This window comes from Salvelinus alpinus, chromosome 20 (assembly GCF_045679555.1).
Source record: "Salvelinus alpinus chromosome 20, SLU_Salpinus.1, whole genome shotgun sequence".
Taxonomy (NCBI): domain Eukaryota; kingdom Metazoa; phylum Chordata; class Actinopteri; order Salmoniformes; family Salmonidae; genus Salvelinus; species Salvelinus alpinus.
In genome coordinates, this window is record NC_092105.1 from 5215039 (window position 1) to 5229030 (window position 13992).

The 13992-nt window shown below is 44.4% G+C and overlaps 1 protein-coding gene across 1 annotated transcript in view; it reads right to left on the bottom strand.

Annotated features, from left to right (window-relative positions):
* The window catches only part of LOC139546225 (transmembrane protein 198-like), a 34129-nt gene extending 25802 nt beyond the window's left edge, over positions 1-8327 (bottom strand). Inside the window, exon 1 of the mRNA XM_071354354.1 lies at positions 7919-8327. The gene's annotated coding sequence lies outside the window, so the exon portion shown is untranslated. The remainder of the gene's footprint in view (positions 1-7918) is intronic.
* Between the last annotated feature and the right edge of the window lie 5665 nt (positions 8328-13992).

Here is a 13992-nt window from a genome sequence, read left to right on the forward strand (position 1 = left end):
CCTAATTACAGCAGAACCATATACAATATGGATGACAACTGTGTCCCCTAATTACAGTAGAACCATATACATTCTGGATGACAACTGTGTCCCCTAATTACAGTAGAACCATATACATTCTGGATGACAACTGTGTTCCCTAATTACAGCAGAACCATATACAATATGGATGACAACTGTGTCCCCTAATTACAGTAGAACCATATACATTCTGGATGACAACTGTGTCCCCTAATTACAGCAGAACCATATACAATATGGATGACAACTGTGTCCCCTAATTACAGTAGAACCATATACAATATGGATGACAACTGTGTTCCCTAATTACAGCAGAACCATATACAATATGGATGACAACTGTGTCCCCTAATTACAGCAGAATCATATACAATCTGGACAACAACTGTATTGTATTTATTTTAATCCCAGGCCCCGTCCCTGCAGGAGGCCTTTTGTCTTTTGGTAGGCCGTCATTGTAAATAAGAATTTGTTCTTAATTAACTGACTTGCCTAGTTAACATTTTCTTTATTTTATAATAATAATGATATCCCTAGTCCACTGTGTTAAACACACAGCCAGGCTCACTATGATATCCCTAGTCCACTGTGTTAACCATACAGCCAGTCTCACTATGTTTCCTAGTCTACTGTGTTAACCACACAGCCAGGCTCACTATGATATCCCTAGTCCACTGTGTTAACCATACAGCCAGGCTCACTATGATATCCCTAGTCCACTATGTTAACCACACAGCCAGGCTCACTATGATATCCCTAGTCCACTGTGTTAACCACACAGCCAGGCTCACTATGATATCCCTAGTCCCCTGTGTTAACCACACAGCCAGTCTCACTATGATATCCCTAGTCCCCTGTGTTAACCACACAGCCAGGCTCACTATGATATCCCTAGTCCACTGTGTTAACCACACAGCCAGGCTCACTATGATATCCCTAGACCACTGTGTTAACCACACAGCCAGGCTCACTATGATATCCCTAGTCCACTGTGTTAACCACACAGCCAGTCTCACTATGATATCCCTAGTCCCCTGTGTTAACCACACAGCCAGGCTCACTATGATATCCCTAGTCCACTGTGTTAACCACACAGCCAGGCTCACTATGATATCCCTAGACCACTGTGTTAACCACACAGCCAGGCTCACTATGATATCCATAGTCCACTGTGTTACCCACACAGCCAGGCTCACTATGATATCCCTAGTCCACTGTGTTAACAATACAGCCAGGCTCACTATGATATCCCTAGTCCACTGTGTTAACCATACAGCCAGGCGAACTATGATATCCCTAGTCCACTGTGTTAACCATACAGCCAGGCGAACTATGATATCCCTAGTCCACTGTGTTAACCACACAGCCAGGCTCACTATGATATCCCTAGCCCACTGTGTTAACCACACAGCCAGGCTCACTGTGTTTCATAGTCCACTGTGTTAACCATACAGCCAGTCTCACTATGATATCCCTAGTCTACTGTGTTAACCATACAGCCAGTCTCACTATGATATCCCTAGTCCACTGTGTTAACCATACAGCCAGGCGAACTATGATATCCCTAGTCCACTGTGTTAACCACACAGCCAGGCTCACTATGATATCCCTAGCCCACTGTGTTAACCACACAGCCAGGCTCACTATGATATCCCTAGTCCACTGTGTTAACCATACAGCCAGTCTCACTATGATATCCCTAGTCCACTGTGTTAACCACACAGCCAGGCTCACTGTGTTTCATAGTCCACTGTGTTAACCATACAGCCAGTCTCACTATGATATCCCTAGTCCACTGTGTTAACCACACAGCCAGTCTCACTATGATATCCCTAGTCCACTGTGTTAACCATACAGCCAGGCTCACTATGATATCCCTAGTCCACTGTGTTAACCATACAGCCAGGCTCACTATGATATCCCTAGCAAACTGTGTTAACCACACAGCCAGGCTCACTATGATATCCCTAGTCTACTGTGTTAACCACACAGCCAGGCTCACTATGATATCCCTAGTCCACTGTGTTAACCATACAGCCAGTCTCACTATGATATCCCTAGTCCACTGTGTTAACCACACAGCCAGGCTCACTGTGTTTCATAGTCCACTGTGTTAACCATACAGCCAGTCTCACTATGATATCCCTAGTCCACTGTGTTAACCACACAGCCAGTCTCACTATGATATCCCTAGTCCACTGTGTTAACCATACAGCCAGGCTCACTATGATATCCCTAGTCCACTGTGTTAACCATACAGCCAGGCTCACTATGATATCCCTAGCAAACTGTGTTAACCACACAGCCAGGCTCACTATGATATCCCTAGTCCACTGTGTTAACCACACAGCCAGGCTCACTATGATATCCCTAGTCCACTGTGTTAACCATACAGCCAGTCTCACTATGTTATCCCTAGTCCACTGTGTTAACCACACAGCCAGTCTCACTATGTAATCCCTAGTCCACTGTGTTAACCACACAGCCAGGCTCACTATGATATCCCTAGTCCATCGTGGAGGACACAGCTCTCTAGTTGATCCTTGTAAATCCCAGGTTAGTACTGAGGAGGTGACAGAAACTTAAAGAGGATTACTCGACAGTTCACTGTTGAGCCACTCCAGGATCAGACCGTGGACATCAAGATACTACAGTCAGTGACTAATGGCCCTGTTCAAAAGTAGTGCACTACGTAGGGAATAGGGTGCCAGCCCAGGTCAAAAGTAGTGCACTATAAAGGGAATAGGGTGCCAGCCCAGGTCAAAAGTAGTGCACTATAAAGGGAATAGGGTGCCAGCCCAGGTCAAAAGTAGTGCACTATAAAGGGAATAGGGTGCCAGCCCAGGTCAAAAGTAGTGCACTATATAGGGAATAGGGTGCCAGCCCAGGTCAAAACTAGTGCACTATGTAGGGAATAGGGAGCCAGCCCAGGTCAAAACTAGTGCACTATGTAGGGAATAGGGTGCCATTTGGGACCGTCTATAGCTGTCAGGGACTCTGATACAGAGATAGCGATGCAGGAGATAGCGATGCAGGAGATAGCGATGCAGGAGATAGCGATGCAGGAGATTTCTATGAGACATAGGAGGTAATACAAAGCCTGGTCCCAGATCTGTTTTAGCTGTCTAACCAACTCATATGATCCTTGTCACACTGCACGGAGGTCTAAGAACAGATAGAACTTCATCTAGGGCTACGTGACACTATTATGATTCCATTATTACTCAAATCACAACACAGTCTCTTTCCTCTGTCTCTCCTGCAAACAGAAAGGCAGGCATCCCGGTCCTGACACCACAACGTTCCCATCCAGTTCAGTCTAAACTATATCCAAACTCTCTCTCTACATGACGTTCTAGAACATGACTCTCTCTCTACATGACGTTCTAGAACATGACTCTCTCTCTACATGACGTTCTAGAACATGACTCTCTCTCTACATGCTGTTCTAGAACATGACCCTCTCTCTACAGGCTGTTCTAGAACATGACCCTCTCTCTACAGGCTGTTCTAGAACATGACTCTCTCTCTACATGATGTGTTCTAGAACATGACCCTCTCTCTACATGATGTTCTAGAACATGACCCTCTCTCTACATGATGTTCTAGAACATGACCCTCTCTCTACATGATGTGTTCTAGAACATGACCCTCTCTCTACATGCTGTTCTAGAACATGACCCTCTCTCTACATGCTGTTCTAGAACATGACCCTCTCTCTACATGATGTTCTAGAACATGACCCTCTCTCTACATGATGTTCTAGAACATGACCCTCTCTCTACATGACGTTCTAGAACATGACCCTCTCTCTACATGCTGTTCTAGAACATGACCCTCTCTCTACATGATGTTCTAGAACATGACCCTCTCTCTACATGCTGTTCTAGAACATGACCCTCTCTCTACATGATGTTCTAGAACATGACCCTCTCTCTACATGCTGTTCTAGAACATGACCCTCTCTCTACATGACGTTCTAGAACATGACCCTCTCTCTACATGCTGTTCTAGAACATGACCCTCTCTCTACATGATGTTGTAGAACATGACCCTCTCTCTACATGATGTTCTAGAACATGACCCTCTCTCTACATGATGTTCTAGAACATGACCCTCTCTCTACATGATGTTCTAGAACATGACCCTCTCTCTACATGATGTTCTAGAACATGACCCTCTCTCTACATGATGTTCTAGAACATGACCCTCTCTCTACATGACGTTCTAGAACATGACCCTCTCTCTACATGCTGTTCTAGAACATGACCCGCTCTCTACATGCTGTGTTCTAGAACATGACCCTCTCTCTACATGACGTTCTAGAACATGACCCTCTCTCTACATGCTGTTCTAGAACATGACCCTCTCTCTACATGACGTTCTAGAACATGACCGTCTCTCTACATGCTGTTCTAGAACATGACCCTCTCTCTACATGCTGTTCTAGAACATGACCCTCTCTCTACATGCTGTTCTAGAACATGACCCTCTCTCTACATGACGTTCTAAAACATGACCGTCTCTCTACATGACGTTCTAGAACATGACTCTCTCTCTACATGACGTTCTAGAACATGACCCTCTCTCTACATGACGTTCTAGAACATGACTCTCTCTCTACATGATGTTCTAGAACATGACCCTCTCTCTACATGCTGTGTTCTAGAACATGACCCTCTCTCTACATGATGTGTTCTAGAACATGACCCTCTCTCTACATGATGTTCTAGAACATGACCCTCTCTCTACATGCTGTGTTCTAGAACATGACCCTCTCTCTACATGATGTTCTAGAACATGACCCTCTCTCTACATGATGTTCTACAACATGACCCTCTCTCTACATGCTGTGTTCTAGAACATGACCCTCTCTCTACATGATGTTCTAGAACATGACCCTCTCTCTACATGATGTTCTAGAACATGACCCTCTCTCTACATGATGTTCTAGAACATGACTCTCTCTCTACATGATGTTCTAGAACATGACCCTCTCTCTACATGATGTTCTAGAACATGACCCTCTCTCTACATGACGTTCTAGAACATGACCCGCTCTCTACATGACGTTCTAGAACATGACTCTTTCTCTACATGACGTTCTAGAACATGACCCTCTCTCTACATGCTGTTCTAGAACATGACTCTCTCTCTACATGCTGTTCTAGAACATGACTCTCTCTCTACATGATGTTCTAGAACATGACCCTCTCTCTACATGATGTTCTAGAACATGACCCTCTCTCTACATGATGTTTTAGAACATGACCCTCTCTCTACATGATGTTCTAGAACATGACCCTCTCTCTACATGATGTTCTAGAACATGACCCTCTCTCTACATGATGTTCTAGAACATGACCCTCTCTCTACATGATGTGTTCTAGAACATGACCCTCTCTCTACATGACGTTCTAGAACATGACCCTCTCTCTACATGATGTTCTAGAACATGACCCTCTCTCTACATGATGTTATAGAACATGACTCTCTCTCTACATGATGTTCTAGAACATGACCCTCTCTCTACATGATGTGTTCTAGAACATGACCCTCTCTCTACATGATGTTCTAGAACATGACTCTCTCTCTACATGATGTTCTAGAACATGACTCTCTCTCTACATGATGTTCTAGAACATGACCCTCTCTCTACATGATGTTCTAGAACATGACCCTCTCTCTACATGATGTTCGAGAACATGACTCTCTCTCTACATGATGTGTTCTAGGACATGACCCTCTCTCTACATGATGTTCTAGAACATGACCCTCTCTCTACATGATGTTCTAGAACAAGCAACAACATGGTGTCCTTGAGTGTCTTCAAAGGTATCTGTCAAATAAAACATGTATTATAGTGTGTATAAAACCACACCCTGAATCAAAACGAGTCCCCGTCTCCTCCGTTGGCTGTAGCAGCAGCTCCCTGGATAAAGACTGCCATCTGCATGGCTTTGTTGTATTGTAGCTGGTGTCTATACAGCATCTGCTGGGGAATCTGTAGCTGTTGGGAAGGACAGCAGTGAAGTGGATTAATAAGGTTAGAATCGACTTTCTCTCTCATCCTTTCTCACAGTCTCCCTCTTGCTCTCTCTCTCTCTCTCACAGTCCCATCCCCCTCTCTCTCTCACAGTCCCACCCTCCTCTCTCTCTCTATCCCATCACTCTCTCTCTCCCAGTCTCATTTTCTCTCACTCCCACTCTCTTCCTCAGGCCATCACCTCCTCTCTCATCTCCCTCACCCTCTCTCTCTCATCTCCCTCACCCTCTCTCTCTCATCTCCTTCACCCTCTCTCTCTCTCCCTCACCCCCCCGCTCTCTCTCCATCACCCCCTCTCTCTCTCACTCACCCCTCTCTCTCATCTCCCTTACCTCCCTCCCTCTCTCACCCTTTCTCTCTCCCTCACCCCCCCTCTCTTTCATCTCTCTTACCCCTTCTCTCTCTCACCCTCTCTCTCTCCCTCACTCTTTCTACCTCACTCCCATCTCCTTTACTCCCCCCTCACTCTCTACCTCATTCCCATCTCCTTTACTCCCCCCTCCCTCTCTCACCCTTTCTTTCTCTCTCCCTCACCCCCCCCCCCCCCCCTCTTTAATCTCCCTTACCCCTTCACTCTCTCACCCTCTCTCTCTGTCCTCTGATAATGTATTAGCCTGTCAAAACATTTGGCCTGTTGCAGCATAACTCATTAGACTGTGAGCCCCCCCCCTCCCTCAGGAGAAGTGCTGTTGCTGCCTGGGTTATTTTGTCCTTCCATTATTACATAACTGCCTTCACAAAACACAATGCCCCCATTTCACGCTATGCAGCGTCCATATTACATTCCCAATACTTTCCCTTCCTCATCGTAACCGTCCGTCACTCACTATCCTTAAAGATGTGTCTAAAGCAATGATTGAAATGCACGTTTTCTGCCTTCAGAACACAGGGGACATTTTTTTTAATCTTCAAACTAGCGAATATTTCAAATGTCAATTGTTTATTAAAGAGCTCTTTCACAACAAATTGTTCAATTAACACAGGAGCCTCAACCCACATACAGTACATAAGAAAGGGTAGCTTATACTGTATGTTGTTGTCTGTAACAACCACAGCCCAAGACACTGCCAACCACAGCGGTGAAAAACACGTCCTCCTTTACAAGAGACTCATACACACAAAGCTCTCAGGGTCTTTGCACCGATAGCTCTGTCTGTAAATTTAAGAGTCGTTACATTTCTTCAGACCCGTCCCTCGGCTGGTTACCAAAGCAAGTGTGTTGTTTTCCAAGATTTCCCCTTCAACTAAACTGCCCCAACCTCAGACTGCCATTAAAAAGCCGTCTACTATGTTTCTACCGGATGTAGGTTACTATTTATATTATATCTGTACAATGTGCTCAATTGTCAACACAGATTGTGATGGACCTAGTCGTCAGATTGCACACGTGACTTTCCACCAAGAGTTCGCCGGGCAGCGCAGCGGGCAGTCGGGGGAATCGATTACATGCTGTGGCGCGTAATTATACACCCTAAAATCTAATAAAATACCAACGTTTATAAATAACCACATCGATAATTGTGTTTGTTGGGGATATTAGAACAATGGATACGGAGACAATTAAATGTGTTGAGACATAGGCTACAACCGTTAGTTGGAACATTATTGAAACTACAAAATTACAAATATTTACAAAACCTGTTTTTTTTTCATGATAATGTGACATTTTCCCAACGAATTAATCTATTATCTTACTGTATGTCAGTTGTCTCCATCATGTCTTGTCATCAAGCGTCTCCTTTCAGAAAGACGGGCTACATACAGTAAGCCTTGAACACAATGTTCAAATGAATTCAACAACCAACGGCTGTTATTGAAGAACAAAGAAAGTTGCACCTGCTTCGCACTCACCTCCTTAACGACCCCGCATATAGAACAATAAACTATTCCCAGCCAGAGTCCATTGAATCCTCAGTTCACTGCATCCAAGACAGTCATGTCCCTCAACCCTGTCCCAGTCAATGTCTGGCACAAACGCTACAGAACCACGGCTTGACTAGCACACTGCACCCGTCCACCAATGCATCGGGATACAGAACAACTTGTCAAAGCTCCAGATTCTGTTAAATTCAATAATGGACCACCTATGTTTAGAAATATAAAATCAAGCCTTGTTTTTTAATTAAAACTGTTGTCATAAATTGTGGTCCATCTCTTGGTTTGAGATTTCTTGACTCTTGTTCTTCCCCAAATCCGACACGGTGGTTTCTTTGTTTCCAAGCCTCCTCTGCTCGCATCGCGTAGCTCCAGTTTGCCTTGGATGAGACCATTACGCGCAGGAACACGGGGTTGTAGGCTATAGCACAGGAGAGGATATCAACGGGTGGAAAGTGAGCTACTCGAGACTTGGCGAAGTCATGTTTTGTTCATTTGCTTTATTTACTGTCGGAGAAATTAAATAAATATGAGTGTAACGGTTTTCTTCTGTGGAAGAAGGAGAGGACCAAAGCGCAGCGTGATTAGTGTTCATCATGTTTTAATGAATAATCAAAAACCGAACACTACAAATTACAAAACAACAAACGTGAAAACCGAAACAGTTCTATCTGGTGCAGATACACAAAGACTGAAGACAACCACCAACAAAACCCAACACAAAACAGGCTACCTAAATATGGTTCCCAATCAGAGACAACACAAAACACCTGCCTCTGATTGAGAACCATATCAGGCCAAACACAGAAATAGGAAAAACATAGAAATACAAAACTAGACTGCCCACCCCAACTCAATACATATATAGATGAGATCATCTGAAAGGATCATGCTACATTAAAAAGCCTTTTAAATGATGGTAATGTACATTATTCATATTTAGAAGAAACATCGAGGGAAAACCGTTCCCCTGTGTGTTATCTGTGGTCCACAACGTTCACACACAGAATAGTGACCATTCAGAACCACCACAGGCACCGAGGCTGTAGTAGACTAACAGTGATTCAGCACCATGGACAGCGCCGGACCGGCCCATAAACTACTAATAAACTACAGTATGTATGTTTGATGCATTGACCATTAACCTCGGCCGTTGTCTTTAACTAGCCCATTGTTTTTCTCTGGTTGTTTCCATACTGTACTTCCTCACACAGTTAGTAGGCCTACCGTCAAGTTTTTAGTCCAAACAGGACTTTTTACAGTCAAGTCTTTAGTCCAGACAGGACTATTTACAGTCAAGTCTTTAGTCCAAACAGGACTATTTACCGTCAAGTCTTTAGTCCAAACATCACTTTTTACAGTCAAGTCTTTAGTCCAAACAGGACTTTTTACAGTCAAGTCTTTAGTCCAAACAGGACTATTTACCGTCAAGTCTTTAGTCCAAACATCACTTTTTACAGTCAAGTCTTTAGTCCAAAAATCACTTTTTACAGTCAAGTCTTTAGTCCAAACAGGACCTTTTACCAGTCAAGTCTTTAGTCCAAACATCACTTTTTACAGTCAAGTCTTTAGTCCAAAAATCACTTTTTACAGTCAAGTCTTTAGTCCAAACAGGACTTTTTACAGGCAAGTCTTTAGTCCAAAAATCACTTTTTACAGTCAAGTCTTTAGTCCAAAAATCACTTTTTACAGTCAAGTCTTTAGTCCAAAAATCACTTTTTACAGTCAAGTCTTTAGTCCAAACAGGACTTTCCGTTTTCTTTGCTAAGCTGACCAAAACAATGTCGCCCCCAAGTGCATAAAGGGGAAATAACAGTAGGCCAGGTACCGGGTTTCCTCTTAAAACGAAAAGCTGACTAGCCCACTGCACATGCCACTGTTTTCAGCTATCGTTTTAAGAGGAAACCCGGCTACATTGGTTATTATCATCCACTGACTGACATAACGGAAGGCATCACTGGAAGCTGGAACCCCGTGGCTTGGTCTATTCACTACACACAGACACCCGATACGTTGTGAAGGTGCTACGCCTAGAATAACGAGCGGTGACTATTTGTTTTATCGACGTTGATGTCTCTTCTTTATCCGTAGGAGTTGTTATTTTTATTATATTAAATCGAGAGCTTATCGGGAGGACAAAATGGCTGAGATGGGTATGGGGAAGGGGGTTACTCAGGGGCGAAAATCTGATATCAACTTTGGAGGGGACAAGTACATGACATTTTCTCAAGAGTAATTCCTGAGGGGGACACCAAAAGTAGTGTTGTAACACGTAGCCTACGTTGTAATATGTTAAATGTATATTGAGGAACCATAATTACTACTACTTGATAATTGATAGGTAGTTAACTGAAGGGTTGTCCCAACTTGTTAAAATGTTTACATCGTTATAATACTAATAATAATAATAGTTATAGCAGTGTTCCTTATCAGTCCAGTATGTATTTACAACCAGCAATACCAAGAAAGGCCAGTAGGTGGCAATGGTACTGTACACTGTGTATGGGTCCAGTTTTCATAAATACAATGAACATGGTGTGATCTCATCTAAAATAATCTCCATTGAGAACCATCACAAAGTTGGTCTCTGTATTGAATTTACCTTTTTATTTTACTTTTTCTGATACATTTATATAATCATTAAATATGTGCCACTGGCCTGAGTCTTCTACAAAATCTTTACAAGAACAAAAAGCTCAAAATAAGTACAGCTCTCAAAGCAAAATAACTACTTCAATGAATAACTCAAATAAATCAACCAAAAATGTCCTTCTAAAATACATATTTATTGTTCAGTCAGTGTCTCAACTCTTCAAACAGCAGCTATGGACAAGTATGTATAAAAGTATGTATAAATAATTAGTAAGTGTACTGTCTGGCGTGCGAAGTTTTTTTTCTCCCATTGTATATATTTATTGTTTTTGTTCACGGTGATTTTTATTATTACACTGCGCTGTTGTAACACAGTCTTTGCTCTCCTGCGCCTGACTTCTCTGCCGCCAGTACGCACTCATCACAAAACCCTTGGCTACAGTGAAAACACAACACTCCTTTTATTGATGGGTTATAATGCAGCCAGGGGAAATCGCGAAACCATCTCTCTTGAAATGTCAACACTCTGTTGGCAAGAGTTTGCGGTTCTATAAATTGTGGGTGTGGCTGATATGGTTTTGTGTCATCACTGAGGTAACTGGACAATGCTGTGCCACTGTCCCCTATACTGGTGCTGCTGGCAACAAGGGTGACACCTAGTCCTGCCGTGGCTGTGACACTGTCCTCTGAAGTCCCTCTCTTTGGCTCTTTCCCTTTCACCACCCACACTGACTCACAGTCTGTCTCCTAGAAAATAAATAAGGTGTTTGCCATACTCCTAACTACCGGTACCCAAAACAACACAATTAATCACAACAGCAATACCATTGCCTTAAACAAATCTTAGTTCAGTCACCAGTTTAAGTTGAGAGTGGGGGTATCCATGGCATTGTCCAATTATGTCCCTATTTTACAAGTCCAAAAAAGAGAGAACCTTTCATAATGTTGCCAAACAGGCTCAACAAACTTACCTGAGACTCCCTGTCTCTGCCAGTCTGTCCCTGCCAGTCTGTCTCTGCCAGTCTGTCCCTGCCTATATGTCCCCAGCTCTGCTGTCTGTGTGCCATCTGTTGCCTGCTCTGCCTAGTGACACATTTGAAACATTTCCATTAGTATTTCACTTCTTTCTTATGAACATTTTATCAACTAGTATATGAGATATTCTGCTACTAGGGTTCTTACTTAGCGTTTTGGTGTACTGAAAATTTTTCTGATGTCCTATCTTTTTAATTTTTTTGCCTTCATCTATCTGGCTGGCTGGCTACACACACACACACACACACACACACACACACACACACACACACACACACACACACACACACACACACACACACACACACACACACACACACACACACACACACACACACACACACACACACACACACAGTGTGCAGGTTATTTACAGTAGGAGATGTCTATCATCTATTATCATTCTATAATGGGCTTCGATCTACAAGGTAGCTAGCTAGTCTGCTAGCAAATGTGAAACGGATTGCAGTGACAAGGGTTGACAGCCGTATGAGTTCACCATTTACACAACGTATGCTGCAACCTTTTGTAATTTTAATATAGTTTATGCTTTCGTTTCATATTGGCTGGCTTTCCACAATAGCTGAATTTGCAGTTACCAGCCCTAAGAGCCCCTAGACCATGCTACCATGTTACCATGCTACCAGCCCTAAGAGCTCCTAGACCATGCTACCATGCTACCAGCCCTAAGAGCTCCTAGACCATGCTACCATGCTACCAGCCCTAAGAGCTCCTAGACCATGCTACCATGTTACCAGCCCTAAGAGCTCCTAGACCATGCTACCATGTTACCTGCCCTAAGAGCTCCTAGACCATGCTACCATACTACCAGCCCTAAGAGCCCCTAGACCATGCTACCATGCTACCAGCCCTAAGAGCTCCTAGACCATGCTACCATGCTACCAGCCCTAAGAGCTCCTAGACCATGCTACCATGCTACCAGCCCTAAGAGCTCCTAGACCATGCTACCATGTTACCAGCCCTAAGAGCTCCTAGACCATGCTACCATGCTACCATGCTACCAGCTCTAAGAGCTCCTAGACCATGCTACCATGTTACCAGCCCTAAGAGCTCCTAGACCATGTTACCATGTTACCAGCCCTAAGAGCTCCTAGACCATGCTACCATGTTACCAGCCCTAAGAGCTCCTAGACCATGCTACCATGCTACCAGCCCTAAGAGCCCCTAGACCATTCTACCATGTTACCAGCCCTAAGAGCCCCTAGACCATGCTACCATGCTACCAGCCCTAAGAGCTCCTAGACCATGCTACCATGTTACCAGCCCTAAGAGCCCATAGACCATGTTACCATGTTACCAGCCCTAAGAGCTCCTAGACCATGCTACCATGTTACCAGCCCTAAGAGCTCCTAGACCATGCTACCATGCTACCTGCCCTAAGAGCTCCTAGACCATGCTACCATACTACCAGCCCTAAGAGCTCATAGACCATGCTACCATGCTACCATGTTACCAGCCCTAAGAGCTCATAGACCATGTTACCATGCTACCAGCCCTAAGAGCTCATAGACCATGCTACCATGCTACCAGCCCTAAGCGCTTCTAGACCATGCTACCATGTTACCAGCCCTAAGAGCTCCTAGACCATGTTACCATGTTACCAGCCCTAAGAGCTCATAGACCATGCTACCATGTTACCAGCCCTAAGAGCCCCTAGACCATGCTACCATGCTACCAGCCCTAAGAGCCCCTAGACCATGTTACCATGTTACCAGCCCTAAGAGCCCATAGACCATGTTACCATGTTACCAGCCCTAAGAGCCCCTAGACCATGTTACCATGTCACCAGCCCTCAGCTCCTAGACCATGCTACCATGTTACCAGCCCTAAGAGCTCATAGACCATGTTACCATGTTACCAGCCCTAAGAGCTCCTAGACCATGCTACCATGCTACCAGCCCTAAGAGCTCCTAGACCATGCTACCATGTTACCAGCCCTAAGAGCCCCTAGACCATGCTACCATGCTACCAGCCCTAAGAGCTCCTAGACCATGTTACCATGTTACCAGCCCTAAGAGCTCCTAGACCATGTTACCATGCTACCAGCCCTAAGAGCTCCTAGACCATGCTACCATGTTACCAGCCCTAAGAGCCCCTAGACCATGCTACCATGCTACCAGCCCTAAGAGCCTCTAGACCATGTTACCATGTTACCAGCCCTAAGAGCTCCTAGACCATGCTACCATGTTACCATGCTACCAGCCCTAAGAGCCCCTAGACCATGCTACCATGCTACCAGCCCTAAGAGCCTCTAGACCATGTTACCATGCTACCAGCCCTAAGAGCTCCTAGACCATGCTACCATGCTACCAGCCCTAAGAGCTCCTAGACCATGCTACCATGCTACCAGCCCTAAGAGCTCCTAGACCATGCTACCATGCTACCAGCCCTAAGAGCTCCTA